General features: G+C 38.9%; 1 protein-coding gene across 1 annotated transcript in view; it reads right to left on the bottom strand.

Moving 5' to 3' along the window:
- Window positions 1-9,624, bottom strand: part of ZNF804A (zinc finger protein 804A) — a 384,349-nt gene extending 374,725 nt beyond the window's left edge. Inside the window, exon 1 of the mRNA XM_064718110.1 lies at window positions 9,577-9,624. The gene's annotated coding sequence lies outside the window, so the exon portion shown is untranslated. The remainder of the gene's footprint in view (window positions 1-9,576) is intronic.
- Window positions 9,625-16,641: the final 7,017 nt, after the last annotated feature.

Raw genomic sequence — 16,641 nt, 5'->3', positions numbered from 1 at the left:
AATAAAGTTAGCTTTGTCCACCAGATAACATACTTGACAGTTGACTAACACCTACAAAAAATGCACAATATCAAGAAAAATGCAATTAATACACAATGTCACCTTGGCTGAGTGAAGTATTTTAATTCATTTGGTTAAAATTTTTTTATTAGCACTTGCCTGATATTTTAGACCATTGTCAAGATGGTTTCAGAAAATCCTTCTGTAGGCTATAGAATATCATTCCTTCTAGTAGAATGCCATTCTACTCCAAGACCCATAAGTTTGGGATGGGGGAAAGGGGTTAAGGTGTATTTGTTTTCCTTATTTTAAAAAGTTATTCATACATAGCACACCCAAATGACAAATGCATCTTGTTTCCACAAATGTTTCACTCCACAAAAATGAGTTTTAAAAAATCCGAGTTATTATCATAAACCAAGACATGCACCTTCATTATATTAAATCTCTCAAATTTCTTATCTTTATTTTTTGTAATTACTTTAATATCATAGGTATAAAACACTTAAGGACATGTAAATTGCAGACAACAACAACTGAAAATTTTAAAATTTTAAGTCAAAATAGACTATGAGATGTATCCTAACCAGAAAAAAACATTGTCCATGATACTATATAAAATCTGAAAGATGGTTCCCAGGGTGAGGCAAAACAAGTATAATTTTGAAGCTTTATTTTGCTGATCTGGTGGGTACAGACACATTGAGAAGGGGGTAACACCAATTGCAGAAGTTCATCTCAGTTTTTAAAAGAAACTATACGTACAAAGAAGAAAATAATATAGCATTAATATGAACTGGGAGTCTCTAGTTACTCATTATAAAGAATGTTGAAGAGGCAAAGCTTAAATCTTTCAAAGCATAATGACAGAACTGTACAATCAGCAGAACTGAAGAAAATAAAAAGAAAAGTACTACCACAAAAATAGCAATTTCCACAACACTGCCAGTATTGCATGGTAACATTTTAACTTCATAATAGAAAAAGAAGACACAGACAAAAACTGTTTTTTCACTCTCTTCCCTCCAAAATGCAGAATGGTATTTATGTGACAAGATCAATTGTTTTATTCCAAAACTAACCCTGGAAGATAACTAGACGTCATTTTGGCCTGGCCATCACTCACCACAGCAGATACCTGCACACCCAGGCCCAGACGAACAGGATGATGTGGGAGCCAAAGAAACTACAAGAATGGCTGATAGATAATGATTTATGTTTCCAACTGAGTTATCACACAATTAACCATAGCATCTACTGCATTGAGGGAACTAGACTGTGCCAATGTACCCTATGGTAAAACATTTTGTTCTACTCAAGCTACATCCATATGGGACAAAGATATTTAAGCACCAGAAATAACTGTCATATCCTACATCAGATATTTAGGGACTTGCCAAAGGTGTCTGCAATGATACTGAATGAGCTTCAAGGTATACAACACTTGGGGTGGCACATGCCCCAAGAAGCAGAAAATACAATGGGAAAGCAGAAATCATTCTATGCTTGTGTTGCTGGCCCAACCCTCCACCAGCCTTGCATTCCTTACTGCTTTCCTCAACAACCAGAAGAAAAAACCAGGTATCTTCTGACAAATAATCTGCACCACTAATGTGGTTTCTTTCATATAAAAGGAAATGTATTTAAGGATGAACATTATTTTGTTTTAATATGAGTTAAAGACTTGTTCCTATCGTGCCTTGATGTATTTTTAATTGTTTTATAGAAACATCCTTATATGAAGCATGCAGTCAATGAAACCATATGTAGAGCCATATTTCCTCCCTCACAAGCAACATCATAATGAATACAATTTCATTTCACTGACATTGGGACAAAATATCACTGCTAAATTAATCACAGCTTGTGGTGAGGCCCTGGCACAGGTTGAAATTGTGAATGCCCCATTCCTGGAAGCGTTCAACACCAGATTACATTGGGCATGGGGCACCCTGGTCAAGTGGAAGGTGTCCCTGCCCATGGGTGATCTTTAAGGTCCCTTTCAATACAAATCATTCCATGATATTCTATTTTGCAAAATTTAGCTATGACATAATTTTATCACCCACAAAACTATAAATTGATGGCACTAGGCTTGAACTCAATATAAAAAAAAAAAAACCAGAAAACAACACCAAACTTTTAGTTCCACATTTCTGATTCAGAACACAGTAGAAACATCCTGATGATTTACGAAAGGCATGCCCTGATATTACCTACAGGGCATGCCAAAATGAGCCATCAGAAAGGTATATATTTGAGCTGTGTGGGAGAAGGGGGTCTGGTGTCACTTGTACAGTTTGAAATTCAAAAGCAGTTTAAAAAAAGAATTCAATTAGCTCATGCATCTACTGTGAGTAGGAGGTCTCATTGGGGCTGTCAGAGGAAATGCTATTTAATCAACATGATGTCAGTCAAGTGCTTGTCAAACCAACTACAATTTTTCAAAATCCAAAATGTTTTAAACAATAATTGATGGAAAATTATATGTAGAGATCTGGCCACTTTAAAATAAATTACAGTATTTGAATCTTTTCTAGAAGTTTCTGGCAGGAGACATTGTTACTAGGTTTATTTCAAAAGCCTCCATTTCTACTCTATGGAAGAAATGTTTAATACCCATCCACCCAAGTAGGATTTGGACCATATACAAGAACACTTAATTACATAACTATGAAATTACATGAGACAAGCATTAATTTAACCTGCAGCACTTTCTCCCTGAGTTGCATTACAGCAAGTGTTTCTGGAGAGCAAACCATGGGATCATGGAGATGCAGGCTTCCCCCAGAAGTGTGCTGGGGCAGGATTCCCTGGGGATCTCACACCTGCTGCTGCACCCACCTCAGGGGTTAACCAGCTTTACATTAGACCATCTCAGTGGCACTGCCTGGTGCACAGAAGGATTACAGCAAGGTTAAAGACTCCAGAGGAGACAACACAAGATGAACAAGGACCAGAAGAAGCTGCAAGGAGTCAGCTCAGGGCTAACACCAAAGTCAGAGCTATAGATAAGTCTCCAGACTAACTGCTGATGTTGGCTTTGATGTTTGAGTAAGGCCAGCCTAAAAACTCCTGAATTCCCATACACTGCTGTGCTGCCCTCCCAATGGCTGCATGGTGACAATCCTGGAAAGGGCCACAGCAGGCACCTTGAGAGAGCAGTGGCCAAATCAACATGTGAAAATCTTGTAGAATTTCATCTTTCTGGAGGACTGGGAATCAGAAGCTCTGAAAATCTCTGGTACAAACTCTTTTTAACCATTTACTACATCTATCCACATGCCCAAAAAATTTCTCTTAGGTAACACAAAACTTTTTTTTTCCATAAAGTGAGGCTCTAGGCAGCAAATGAAATCAACAGTACTCCATAACTCCTGACTACTGTCTACTGGAAATACCTTAGGTTTGTATCATGCAGAGAAACAGGTTAGGCCAGGAGCAGTGTGGTGAGCCACCACAAGGCTGATGATACTAAAGAACTCTGAGGGCTTCTCCAGAGGACTAAAACCTCTGCATCAGCTTTTCCCAACAAAGAGCAAGTTCACTTCAGATAAGTGTCAGGTCACAGAACAAAGCACATTCCAGTTTGTGCAGAAGTACATAAAAAAATATGATGGATGAAACAGCTTCATAAGCATTTCTGAGCTTCAGCAGGAGGTCTCGGCACAGACAAAGCTCAGCAAATTCAAAAGGAATTATTCATAAGAGGAAAGGGTGTTCCTGCAGGAGTAGATGAACAAACTATTAGACCCAAATCAAACAGAAGAGTTCATATTTCTGTGCTTGAGACCCTGGTTACCAGCTCCCCCCAACTGAGGAGGGCTTACCACAACTACACTGCAAGAGGAGACAAGGGGTAAACAGATTTAAATAAATTAGAACAGAAAAACTTACAGTATTGGCAATACCACACTAAGGCCCTATTCAAAGCAACCGGCAGTTTACTGGAAAAGCTTAGTTTGATGGATAATTTTTTGAGTTATTGCACCCATGAGAATTCTTTGCAGCCTTCCAGTGAGCTCAGGTTATAAAAGGTGCGTTTCTGAGAAATGTAACTTCATTTTTATTTACCTTGGTGACTGACATTCCAGGGAAAGGTTTTTGAAATCACTGGGTTGTTTTGCAGCTACTGCTAGAATCAGCCAAGCAATGAAAACAGTCACTTCCTCTAATCACACTGAGCTATAAATGGCTATTAAGACAGCCAGCCCTTTCACAAAGCATGATCCAAAATGCATACACCTGTATTACATATATACACATTTAATAAAGAAATTCTTGCAATGTCTCTACACACATAGCACCACCTGGTAAAAACGCAGCTTGATTATTTGGAAAGAAAACTGTGCCTGATCACTAATTTGGCTCAGAGCCATCCCCACTATAGATACAGACTGGGAGATGTACAGATCAAGAGCAGGCCTGTTGAGTAGGACTTGGGGACATGGGTGGACAAAAGAAAAACACTGGAATGGGGCAGCAATGCACACTTGCAGCCCAGAAAGGCAGTCTTAACCTGGGCTGAACAAAAGGAGTGGCCAGCAGGTCAAGAAGATGATTCTGCTCTACTCCACTCTCGTGAGATGCTCCTAGAGTACTGCATCCAGCTCTGGAAACCCCATAAAAGACAGACCTTTGAGAGCACCTGTAGAGGAGAGAGAAAACAGAGGGCTGATCTTGTATCAGAGATGAACATTGTTTGGGGAATGCTCAGTCTGGAGAAGAGATGACACCTCAGAGACCTTACTGCAGCTTTTCAATAAAACAGGTGGGGAGGAAGGTAGGCTTATAAGAAAAATGTAGAGGGGCATTTCACCAGGGTCTGTATGGTCAGGACAAAGGGAAATAATTACAGACTCGACTGTATCCATTTCAGATGGTTTTATGTAAGACCTTTTTGTTAACGCAAACAATGGGGGTGGTGAGACACTGTCACAGGAACAGAGAATCTGTGGCTGCCCAATCCCTGGAAATGTTCCAGGCCAGGCTGGACAGGGCTTGGAGCAACCTGGACTAGTGGAATGCGTCCCTGCCCATGGCAGGGGGATTCAAACTGGTCGACATAAGCATTAAGGTCCTTTCCAACCCAAACCATTCTATGATTCCATGAACCATCCAACAGTTAACTAGGATATCCCTAATTTTCAAGCAGGAAACAACCACCACAGAGAGACTTGGATCGGAGGTTTTTTGTGAGATTTCAAGGGTATTTTTTGTTGTTGCTTTGGGGTTTGTTTTTCAGAGTTCATTAAAACTAAGATATTGTAGACAAGCAGCAGACAAAGTAGTTAGTTGTAGAAATGGATGCAGTATTTTATACCATATAACTGAACAACCAAACATTGTGAGCTCCACTCTCTCACTCCTCAACAGAACTATTTGAAAACCCAGAATATTTAAGCTGCTCTGGCTGGTGTCCTTGAAGAAGTGGATGTCAAATTGTTTATTATCATAACAACCTGTCACCAGAGAACTACTGTTATGTAGCAAATGCACTACAGATAGATGCATTTTAGTTAAAAGCCTGAAAACTCTGAAGCACTTGGGGGATAAAATAATGATTCAAAAGCTAAACAGCAGATTTAGATGCCTGCCTGTTGCCACATCTAACCTCTGCATCTTCCAAACTAATCTAAATAACCCAGGCAAACAGATTCCTGCCTCCACAAAGAGTCAAGATTTAAATGGACTTTTGTTCCACATATCACAAACTCTGTAGTCCATTCCACAAACACAGATTACCGTTTTATTTGAAAGGTCTTTTTCTTATTGTCAGGTTTATCCTATATCATTAGAAAGACTGAATGTTTAAATTGGCAATCACCCAAGTTTTGCTTTTGCTTCTTTATGGTTGTTTGTCACTGTGTTTCAAAGAAGCTCAAATGCAATTTTCAGAATTTATTACAGCCTATTTTAGGTAGTGCAGAAGGTCCAATGACAAATTTTTTTTCTTTTTATGTTTGGTATAAGATGGGCATTCACATTTAATCATATCCAATGATTACCTCAATGAATACAAATGTGTTACATTATCTTTAAATAAATGAATGTCAATATGTTCCAGGGTAACAGAAGTAATTGCATATTGATAACAGTCATTATCATAAGTCATGGTTGCTGGCAGAAAACCCACTTGTATTTTTTAATAAGGTGCAATATTATGGTCTATTTTGAGATGATAGCTTTCTATTTCCCCATACATAATACAGTATCACTTCAATATAGCTGGCAGACTGTGGAAATAGATAAAAATTCAGAATGCAAACCTGCAAACTGTAAGATTTTACAGTCTTTTGAAACTAGTCTGGATAGTCCAAGTACCGCAGAAAAGTGATATGAGGGAATCATTATCTATGCCAGGCTGATGTACCTTCTGTTCCACTCACCACAGCAGATAATAGCAACCAGCACATTATCCCAAATTGATACAACCAGATAGTTCAGAGTTTGCATTGTAGCTCATTGCAGTTCGCAAAGTAATCTGAAAGACACTTGAGAAAGGGACACATCCCCCCTGATTTTAAGGGGAACAAAACTTTAAAGCTAGCTCAATATTCTGTCTGCATCTGTTACAGGAGAGCAGGGAAGTTCTAACATCCAATATCAGCATTGGAGGCTCTTGTTCTGCGCTACTGCTCTACTTTATTGCTTTAAAGCAGCAGAAAGTCAGGACTGGTTAAAACAAGCAGAGAACTGCAGAGTCCTGCAGTGTGGACAGATTATCCCCTAGGAAATGCCCAGGCTGGAGATAACTGTGTAGCAGGTTTTGCAAGAAAAGCTCCTGCAGGGTCATATCTGGGCAAGGATTTTAATGTGGGTCAGCAGAGTGTGGATGGGCAAGGTCACAGCAAGGTCAAAGCTGAGTGACTCCCTGGTACTTGAGGCCATGCCTGGAACACTCTGCCTAGTTTTGAGTTCCTCACACAAAAAGTACCTACAATTAGCCCTCAGGGAGGCAAAAATAAGAGCGCACCTTTAATTTTCCAGGGAAGCAGGGGCTTTAGTTCATGAAGCATAGAAAGAGACTGAAGAAATAAGTTTTATTCACCTTGGAGAACATGAAGCTTGTGAGAGGTGGGTGTTGCTGCTGCTTTCGTAGCATAGCTGTGGAGAAGACATGGCTTCTACTACGCCCCAAGGTACTCAGTGAAGGGATAAGCAACAAATACTGCCTGCAACAATGGAAACTCCCATTGCATGAACAAAAAAATCAACAAAAATGAATTTCACAATGAGAATGGATAGACCTGCTCATAGAGGATCCACCACCCCAGCACGTGCAGAAATTTCCAGAACTCAAACAGCAGGCTTGCCTAGAACAGTCTGTTTCCTTCACAGCAGCTCAAACTGTGCTGTAGGTTAGATTTTTTTTTTACTAAAACAGTTCTGGTAACACAGTGATGTTGTCACTTTTGCTGAGCAGCATTGAGGCCTTTGTCACTCTGCCTCACCAGTGACCAGACTGGAGGAGGGTGCACAGTAGGCTGGGAGGGGAAATAGCCAGGGAGGTGACACTACATAGATATTCCACATCACATAACAGTACGCCCAAGCGGTAAGAGAGAAAACAAGGGGGTTTTGGAGGGCTTGCCATCTTTTGCTCAGAAACCTGTGTGCTCCAACCTGCACACAGCAAGTGACTGAATCACTTCACAGCATCACTAGTGTTGAGAGGGACCTCTGGAGATAACCCAGCCTTATCCCCCCCCCCGCCAATTCTGCCATTCTCCAGTAATATTAACCAGAGTCAAATGGGATCAGCTGTGGGGCTGCAGCCATACCTGAAGCTGATCAGTGCTAATTAGGTGCAATCAGGCCAGGTGGGAGAACCTTCTGGAAGGGCCAGAAGAGCCTTCTGGAGCAAGTGACACAGGTAGTTTGGAATGTCTCCAGCAGGGCTGTGCCACATTCAATGTCAAGAAGCTCTTCCTCATGTTGAGGTACAACTTCTCACGGTTTAGTTTATGGCAATTGCTCCTCGTCCTGACACTGGGCATCACTGAAAAGAGCCTGGCACCATCCTCTAGACACTTGCCTTTGAGATATTTATATGCATTAAATATCTTGCTTTATTTTTCCCCTTGTGAACCAAGTTTATTCCTTTCACTCTTGATGCCATCAAGTCAGTTCTCTAACAGTCATAGAAAGGTTTGTGTGAGGGATTCAGCAGAAACACAGGTGGAGCAGCCCCAGCAGAGCACTGTGCCACCCTTGGGAAAGCACTGCCACACCACTGCCCCAGAACACCCAAACCAGTCCTATAGGGAACTCTTCACTTATAATTACTCATAACTTCACAAGATAAATACATAACAGCACTGTTTTATAGCACTGTTCTGTCATTCCACAGCAGTTTCCCACAGGAAAAAGCAAAGTGTCAGCTCTAACTTTTCTTAGTCATGACCACACAAATAAATACGTGAAATAAAACACTCAGGCACCAGAGATCACAGGAACCATGAAAACCTTTTCCTCAGGGGAGGAGTGAAGCCTTGACGGGGGCAAACAACCCAAGTGTTCTGAACTCGTCTGTGAGGAGCCATAATTAAACCTTCATTTGTTTCTATGCAACGATTCCATCAAAGTCTCACGCCCGAAGCTTTCTATCCAGCAGCCAAAACCAAAACTTTAAAAAGCCAAATATTTTGAAGCGTTATCACATGAATGCCTCAAAGGCAAGCCCTGAAACCAGCCCGCACTGCCCCGAGCCCTCAGGCGGGTGGGCACAGCCACCACGGCAGCACAGAGGCCCTCGGGGCACTCATCAAACATGTGCTTTGATGGTTTTTTTTCTGGGGTTTTCGCGGGGTTTGGGTTTTTATTTTTGGTTTTTAAGTTCTCTCCGGCCCAGGCTCGGCTCGGTCGGGCCCGCCGGTTGCCTGGCAACCCCGATCGGCGCAGCCACCGGGGCCGGCCGCGGCAGCCAACGCTGAACTTCTCCAACTAATTATGTTTCATTAACTTGTCTAATTAACATTGTTACCTCTTCAGAATTATTGCAATTTTTCTCCAAATTTTTCTAAAGGTTTTTCGACAAGTCGCTATTGTTAGAATACGGTTTAGGAGCATTAAGTTTTGCCACACCAGCCTTGGTATGTATCAAAGCACAAAAGCTGAGGGAGAGATGGACTGCCGAGAAGTGGACACAAAGCAAGCAGAATTTATGGACAACAAGGACCAAAGTGTTGCAGAAACCTGAGATAAAGGAGAAGCTAACAAAGACAATTCAACAATTTTACTGAAAAACTCTGAGAAAAAGATAACAAAAAGACTGCAAACGTGGGCCAATTAGCATGAGAATAGATAAATCAATAAACGAATACTAATTAATGAACAGAATTATGCAATTTATAACCAATGCACATTGATTTCTTTGTTTGCTAAAAACACGCAAATATTGAGAAGCTTTCCAAGTGAGCCTGTACATTTGGGGAGCAATCTCACACATACCAAGTGCTATGAATAAAGCAACTCCTGCCTTCTAATACTAATGATACTTTGATTTATCCCAACATTTTTAATAACAACAGGGCACCACCAAAAATTAAAAGCAACAACAACACGGGCACATACCTGTTCTTCAAGGTTGAGCTGCTGGTCTTCCTTCAGGGAAGAAAGGTGTGCTCCTGTGTTCTCCAGTTATATGAAGCAGAGTTAATTGGGATCAGCTGTGGGGCTGCAGCCACACCTGAAGCTGATCAGTGCTAATTAGGTGTAACCAGGCCAGGTGTTGGGAGAACCTTGGGGAGGGGCCAAAAGAACCTTGGGGAGGGGCCAGGTGGATCTCAGCCTCTATTTGGGGTGTCCCCATGATGCTAGATGTGCAATTAGGGCTCGTCTAAATGTTTTCCTTGGGAAGCATGCCAGGTGTTAGGATTTCAGAAACCGTTCTAGACTGGGGTGATATCAAGGAAAGTCACCTCTTTCCCTGTGCCTCTCTGTCCTTCACAGAAACCATGTGATTCCTGAGAGCACCAGGAGCCTTACAAAGCATCCAGGGGTTCACCACAGACCAAATTCTCGACATAGATGTAGAAAATATGTCTCTTGATATCCACCAAAAGATACAGCTTCTATGAGGGAAGAAATGTCAATAAAAATATGTCCTTCAGTAACCAGTTGTGACTGAGCACATGCACTTACAAAAAGCCCTCACTATTTGCATACTACTTATTTTTAATGTTAGAGACACAGCAATATTGGTAATTAGTGCAAGTGTACTGTAAAGTCAATTTGAAAGTGGGCATGTAAAAAATACCGAATTTCTAATATTTTACTGCCTCATGAAGGGCATCTAATTTGGACATTGAACATTTTTGCAGTGGGTAAGCACTTCTATGAATTTCAATGCACGTAGTTTCCCACAGAGTGAAATTTTTATGGAAAGTTGCACAATTCTGAGCTGCAAATACTCTGTGTGCTTAGTTAGCAGTTTTATGAGCAGCCAAGTTGTGGTTGCTATCAGGTATCTTTTTTTGTTATGTGCTCTTCTTTAACTTCACAGCAAGTATAAAGGCTCTTCTTAGGAGAAAATCGTCTTTCCACTGAGAATTAATCTTTTTTGGTATGCTCTCTATTTCTGGCTTTCACTCTTCTGCTGCTGTCAAAATCCAGGTTCTCTACAAGGTGACTGACACATTGAGTACCTCTTCCTTCCCTCTATTTTAATAATAAAGAATCTACAGACATAATGATTTGTTTATGCTTTTGTGCATTTTCTGTTGAAGGATTTTTTCCTTTTATATGACTATTCTACTCCAATTTAAGGCTGAGATAGAGCACACTGCTAAAACTATCCAATGGGGGCCAAAGAAGTCAATACCTCTCTGTCTGTGTCATCTATTTCCTACCATTTTCCGGGTCCTCTGGATTTAAAAGGACTCTTAATTAACTGTAGTAATTCTGAAATTTGACAAAATTTTCATGGATGGTTCAGTGAAGATCTCTACTCACTGAAAGCAAAAAAGGGTAATGAGACTAACATTGGTGGTATTTATAATGCACTTGGGTACAGTGACAAAGCTATCCTTAATATTGATCAGTATAGGAGAAGTTATGTGACATAAGGAGATTAAAGCAGAAAAGGTTATCATTTCAAAGGAAACTTTGAAGATAAGGTTGTTGATATTCAACAGGAAACACATAAGGCAATATTTTAAAAATAACAATATTTCAATTATTATATTTCAGTTATTTTCATGCATCTCATAATGCTACAGATTTGGCCTCTGTCTCTGTACTTACACATAGAAACTATATTATAATGTGAGTTATCCAAATAAAATAAATCCTAATTTGGGAGGGCGAGGGCGTGGTACAAGCAGCAATTATAAAGGATTTCCTGTGTGGAGGGCTGGTAACTCTGTTACTGAGTGATGTAAATGAGATCAGAATTTAGTCCAAGGTTCTGTTCTCCATTTCTAAACCGGTTACCTCCCACTGTGGCAGATGTGAATACATATGGGAGAAAGAACAGAACGGATCAGATCCATCTAGTGGGAGGACAGGAACAATGTACACATTGATCTATTACATGTAACCACAAATCAAAGAATTTGCACATGGAACAGGAACGTATGTATTTGTTTCATATATGAGATACTTGCATTTCTAATAAGCATTACATTTAAAATCATGTAAAGTAAGAGCACATGAAGATATGATAAATGAACAGCAGAAGTTATGTCACCGGGTATTCTTTAAATCAACACATTCTCCTTCTTTTAGCTTTTTAGCTAATGTTAAATTCAGATTTTTTCTATGTTTGAGCTTGGAGTCCTTTAAATATACCTAAGAGGAACAGAAATATTTCTAATAAGAAATAGGGTATGGTAGAACTTTTTATTTCTAATTCTTCATCCCTGCCCTGTCATATTCTTACTCTTAAGGCCATTAGTACTTGTTACTTTTTACAGTGACTGGTATCCTTGAATGCATATTCCAAGAGGAGTTCACGGTAACTATTTATTGTGATGGGATCTTGTTTTTGTTTCTGTCACATAGTAAAAAGTTACCCTTACAACAAAAGAGCTGAAGTCATGGTGAAAAATCATCCAGAAAGTTTCTGAATTATAAAAATATGTAAATTATGCAAAGCCAAGTCTTGCCTGAAGGGTGAGAGACAGGAAGCCTTAAAGTAAGTTGACACAGTTTGTGAAGTGACAGACAGGCCTTGTTCTTGTGCAGGTTTTAAAATGGTAAGAAATTCAAAGAAAAAAGCCTATAGTTAAACTGAAAATCACACGTCTCCACAAATCTGAAGGAAATGTTTCCTGGGATGATGAATTTGCTGGTGTGAATGTCCAGCAGCTTGGCACATGAGAGTAACCCCTGTCTGGTCAAAAGTTTAATGGAACATGGGTTTCATTAATACTTCCACTAATTTTTCCAATATTTTTCCATTTCTACACTAAGCAGAAATAGCAGTTGAGCTCTAATTTTTTTCCCTCTATCTCTCAGTGTTGCATTTTTCTGCAGATGTGCTCAGAAAGGATTCACTGCTGCCATAAAAAACTGCTGTTGATGATGGAAAATGCGTTAGATCAAATTATTCCTTCAAAATGGGCACAGCCTTGCGGAAGGACAAAGAGGCCACATGGAAGTGGAGGATGTAATTCTTGATGCCCAAGATGATGGGAGTGGATCCTAGCAGAGAGGTGCACCCATTCACCTGCCCATTGTGTTGTATACCACTTTTATTCCTGTTCCTGTTAGCAGGAGTAACTGGCTGGAAGTAAGAGAGAAGTGGCAGAGCTTTCCAAAGATGTTGGAAGTTCTCATCACCATGACAAGAAAACAGGAGAAGAAGGGAGATGTGTTGGTGGTTTTGCACAAACAGGATGGGACTGCCATGATGTTCTATGAGATTTATTGCAGCATCAGCCTCATTACATGGCTGAGACAATTGGAAGATGGCAAAGCTCATGTCTTGACAGCAGCAGTCAGAGATTTCTTTGTTACAGAGCATTTTGAAAACTTTCCAGCGAACAGCACATTGCTAAAGCTCACAGACAGTTGTTCTAGCCAATCACTAAAAGCACACATACACCTGCTTCACACAATGCTTGTCTGCCCTTTATTAACAATACACAATACTTCATTATTAAGCTTAAAACCTTCTACTATCTTGCTAAGCATATTTTCCTGCAGTGTTAAGCTCTATCTTGGCCAAGCCTAAAACTCAAGCTATTGTTTCATGTCCTTGCTTGTACTATTGTAACTTTTCTACTTTCAGTCTTAGCAGCTGTAGCTAGTTTTAAGTTTTCTGTTCTTTCTGTTTCTAAGGCCTGCCTTCCCAGCTTTCTGAAAGTCTTCTTACCTTTACTATTTCCCACAGGGAGAGGTTAAAACCCTTTTACAGCTGTCCCCTCTCTAGAAAATATCTGCTTAGGCCAGTGTGCTGTTTTACACAATTTCCAAGTGCTCCAGTATTATCTGTGCTGAAAAGTGTTAAACATTCACCTGAAAACTGCAGGTTCACATAGGAGCTTTAGATCTTGACCACTGTGCTCAGGAGTATATAAAGAAACACCCAAAAGTTGATTACTGTCCTGTAGGAAAAAATAAGCACTTAAACCTACTAAGTTCCAAATATTCTATTTTGCATTATAACTGTATTCCAAGAATTTAGAAAACTGGTTCAAGGGGGAGTAAATCTGATTTCCTGTGAGTCCATCCTTGTAAAGCCTAATAAATTATGTATTAATTTAATTTTCTGAGTCATTGCAGTGGTTTTGCAACATATTTGCCCCAAAGCAGAAGTTCAGAGGAGGGCTGCACACATACAAGGTGTGTGTGTATATATATAGTATATATATATATTTCATATATACTTTAGATTTTATATATATACACACACACACATATACAAGGTGTAAGTCCTGAGGGCTGTATATGCAAACAAAATCTTTCAGTTTAACAGCCAGTACAGAGCTGCCATTCTGACACTCTATGGAAAAGTACAGTATTTTATTGTATATTTTATTAGAGGAAAGAAGAGAAATCTGAATTCTAGATGGTCATTGGACAGTTTCCAGAGCTACAGTAAACTATGTTACCTGAAAACAACCCAGAGGACAAGAGCTAATATTTCCTCAAAAATAGTCTAATCCTGGTAGTGGCTTAGAAACAGAAAGGAGGAAAAAAGGAAAAACAAATACAAAATGTAACTAAGTCTAGAGCATCTCAGCTCTATGGAAAAGAGATTTTTTGAGATGCCTTCAGTCCCTCATAGATATGGTAAATTATTTATTAATATAACCTGGTACAAAAATTATGTGAAGGAAAAAAAGACAGAATTACGGCCATGGTAATCAGTTACCAAATGTTCACTATCTAGATTTTCAGAGGACTTTTTTTTAATAGCATTAAGTGTCTAAAATGGTTGGGTTCAATCATATCTACTTAGGACTAATTTATTTGTCAAGACACAACATAATAAATACTAAGCAGAATTAAAAGTCCATATGTCAAATTGTTGTTCTGTTTGCTATCAGCTGATGTTTATTTGTCAGAAGCCTTTCAATATTCTTCAGTGCTGCTATTGTTACCTAAATTTAAATTCTTTACATCTGTACATTACTTACGCTGTCTTGAGGAAAAGATGCAGGACCTTCAAAAGATTCTTCATAGCAAGAACTTAGTTTAGCATTGTAGCCTGTGCTCTCTCTATCAGTCATATGATAACCTGAGGGGAAACATTCTTCTAACTTAGATATTTGAGTTGGTTGCCAAATGGCAAGAAAGATAAATATCCTTGTTTCTCTTCTTTTTAAATACTTCTCTCAGGATCTCATTTGTTCTTGGGGGTAATTTACTATTTTAAAAGTAGAAGGATTAAGCCTTTAGCTAAAAACAAAAGCAAAGTTACAGAGAGAAAGAATATGAGAAGGAATAAATACATTAACATGGCAATTAATTTAGCCATTTTTCTATTTGCATTTTAACCACTTCTTTATAGCTAATTGAATCAGAATATTTGGTTGTACTTTCTATCAAGATACTGATTTTTTTTTATCTGCCCTCTCTGAAATTATCAATTTGAAAGATTAGCCTGTAGAGAACTCTGTGTATTTCATCCTGAAATGATCTTCAAGTTAAAATAGAAGTCAGTGAGGGTACCTACAGTATAAACCAATCCACTCTAAAGATACAAATTTGTGCCTTTTGAATTCACCTGGTTAAATAAAAAATAGAAATGTTTTATGTTTGAACTTATTTGGTTCAGAGGAAAAGTGATGGTTTGGCTCTTGCCATTTCTACAATTCAGAAATTTCTAATTCTCACCTCAGTTCTCTTCCAGACCATTTCTTCATTATTTCTTGCAGTTTTTCCAGTTTCTAATTTTCCACATAAAGTTGTATTTTCATTAATAGATACTACATAAAGTGAAGGTTTAAGTAAAGTAACAGTAGAGAGCAAGCACAAAATTTTAACAACAAAGGTAACTGACCAGTCAAACAAGCTCAAATTAACTGTGAAGTATCAAAGCTTTATCTTCAAAGCAATGCTGGGAGAGCTGTGTTAGGACAATAGTGACCATTAAAAACAACATAAATTGGGCTGTCCAACCTCAGTTAGGGTGTTTGATATTTCTAACATAGAGGTATCAGGGTAAACATGGAAGCTTGTGCTTTACTAAAACATAGACAAGATGATCTATATGTCTTTTTCTTCTTTATAGATGCTCGATATTTTAAAGTCATCAAAGCAAATGCTTCAGTCATGGCAAACTGCTGAAAATTAGAATTTGAAATGTGAGCTCCAGCACTGCCTTCTACATCAGCAAATTACATACATTACTTAAATGTATGCATATTTTCATTTAAGTGTTACCCAAGCTACTGCCCCATGGATTTAACCTCATGTTTGCAAATCATGTGACTGGCGGAGTTCATAATCCCAAAATTACCAAGAGGCCCTAAAGCCTTGCAGTAGACTAACAGGGCAAGATACTGTCACAGAAATAAATAAATATATAATAAACCACTCTGAAGAATTTAAAACTTAAACTATATATATATATATATATATATATATTTGAACTTTTTTATATTTTGAACTTAGAGCCAGCTGAGCAGAATGTTAGCTGGCATGAATCCAGATGGTGCCCCAATTTCTTTAAGGAGATGCCAGTGTCTAGCCTGGTGTATCTGTTATTAGAAGAATAAAAAGAGGACAAATATTAAGCCCTATCAAAGTAACCCATATGGGCCCCTGAGTGATTAAGTGAAACAGCACACAGTGTTCCTTCCATGTGCTAATTTGCAGCAGAAATTTCTGTTCACTCCCCTCTTTTCCAACAAGAGCTGCTTCTTTCTGTGACTAAAGGGAGTGCAGAGAGCAGAACAGTCCTGGAAATAGCAATTTAACCTCTTGGTGATTTAACAACAATTTAGCTAAACAAGTAGAGTCTTCAAATGCACTTATCTATGAGGAAAATTGTTTCTCTTAAACACTTATTGAAAGGTCTGGGGGAAACCATGTGTATTCTTACCATGGAAATCCTCCCTTATTTACATTAAATAATCTTTGCTCATCTCTGCAGAGATGATGTTCTCATTGGACTAGAGCCTGATGAGATCTTTTTCATAAGATATATTTTAATTACTTTACCAGATATGTATAACATATTTATAT

This window comes from Zonotrichia leucophrys, chromosome 7 (assembly GCF_028769735.1).
Source record: "Zonotrichia leucophrys gambelii isolate GWCS_2022_RI chromosome 7, RI_Zleu_2.0, whole genome shotgun sequence".
Classification (NCBI taxonomy): Eukaryota; Metazoa; Chordata; class Aves; order Passeriformes; family Passerellidae; genus Zonotrichia; species Zonotrichia leucophrys.
The sequence above is the reverse complement of the archived record's forward strand: the minus strand, read 5'-3'. Positions and strand labels throughout refer to the sequence as shown.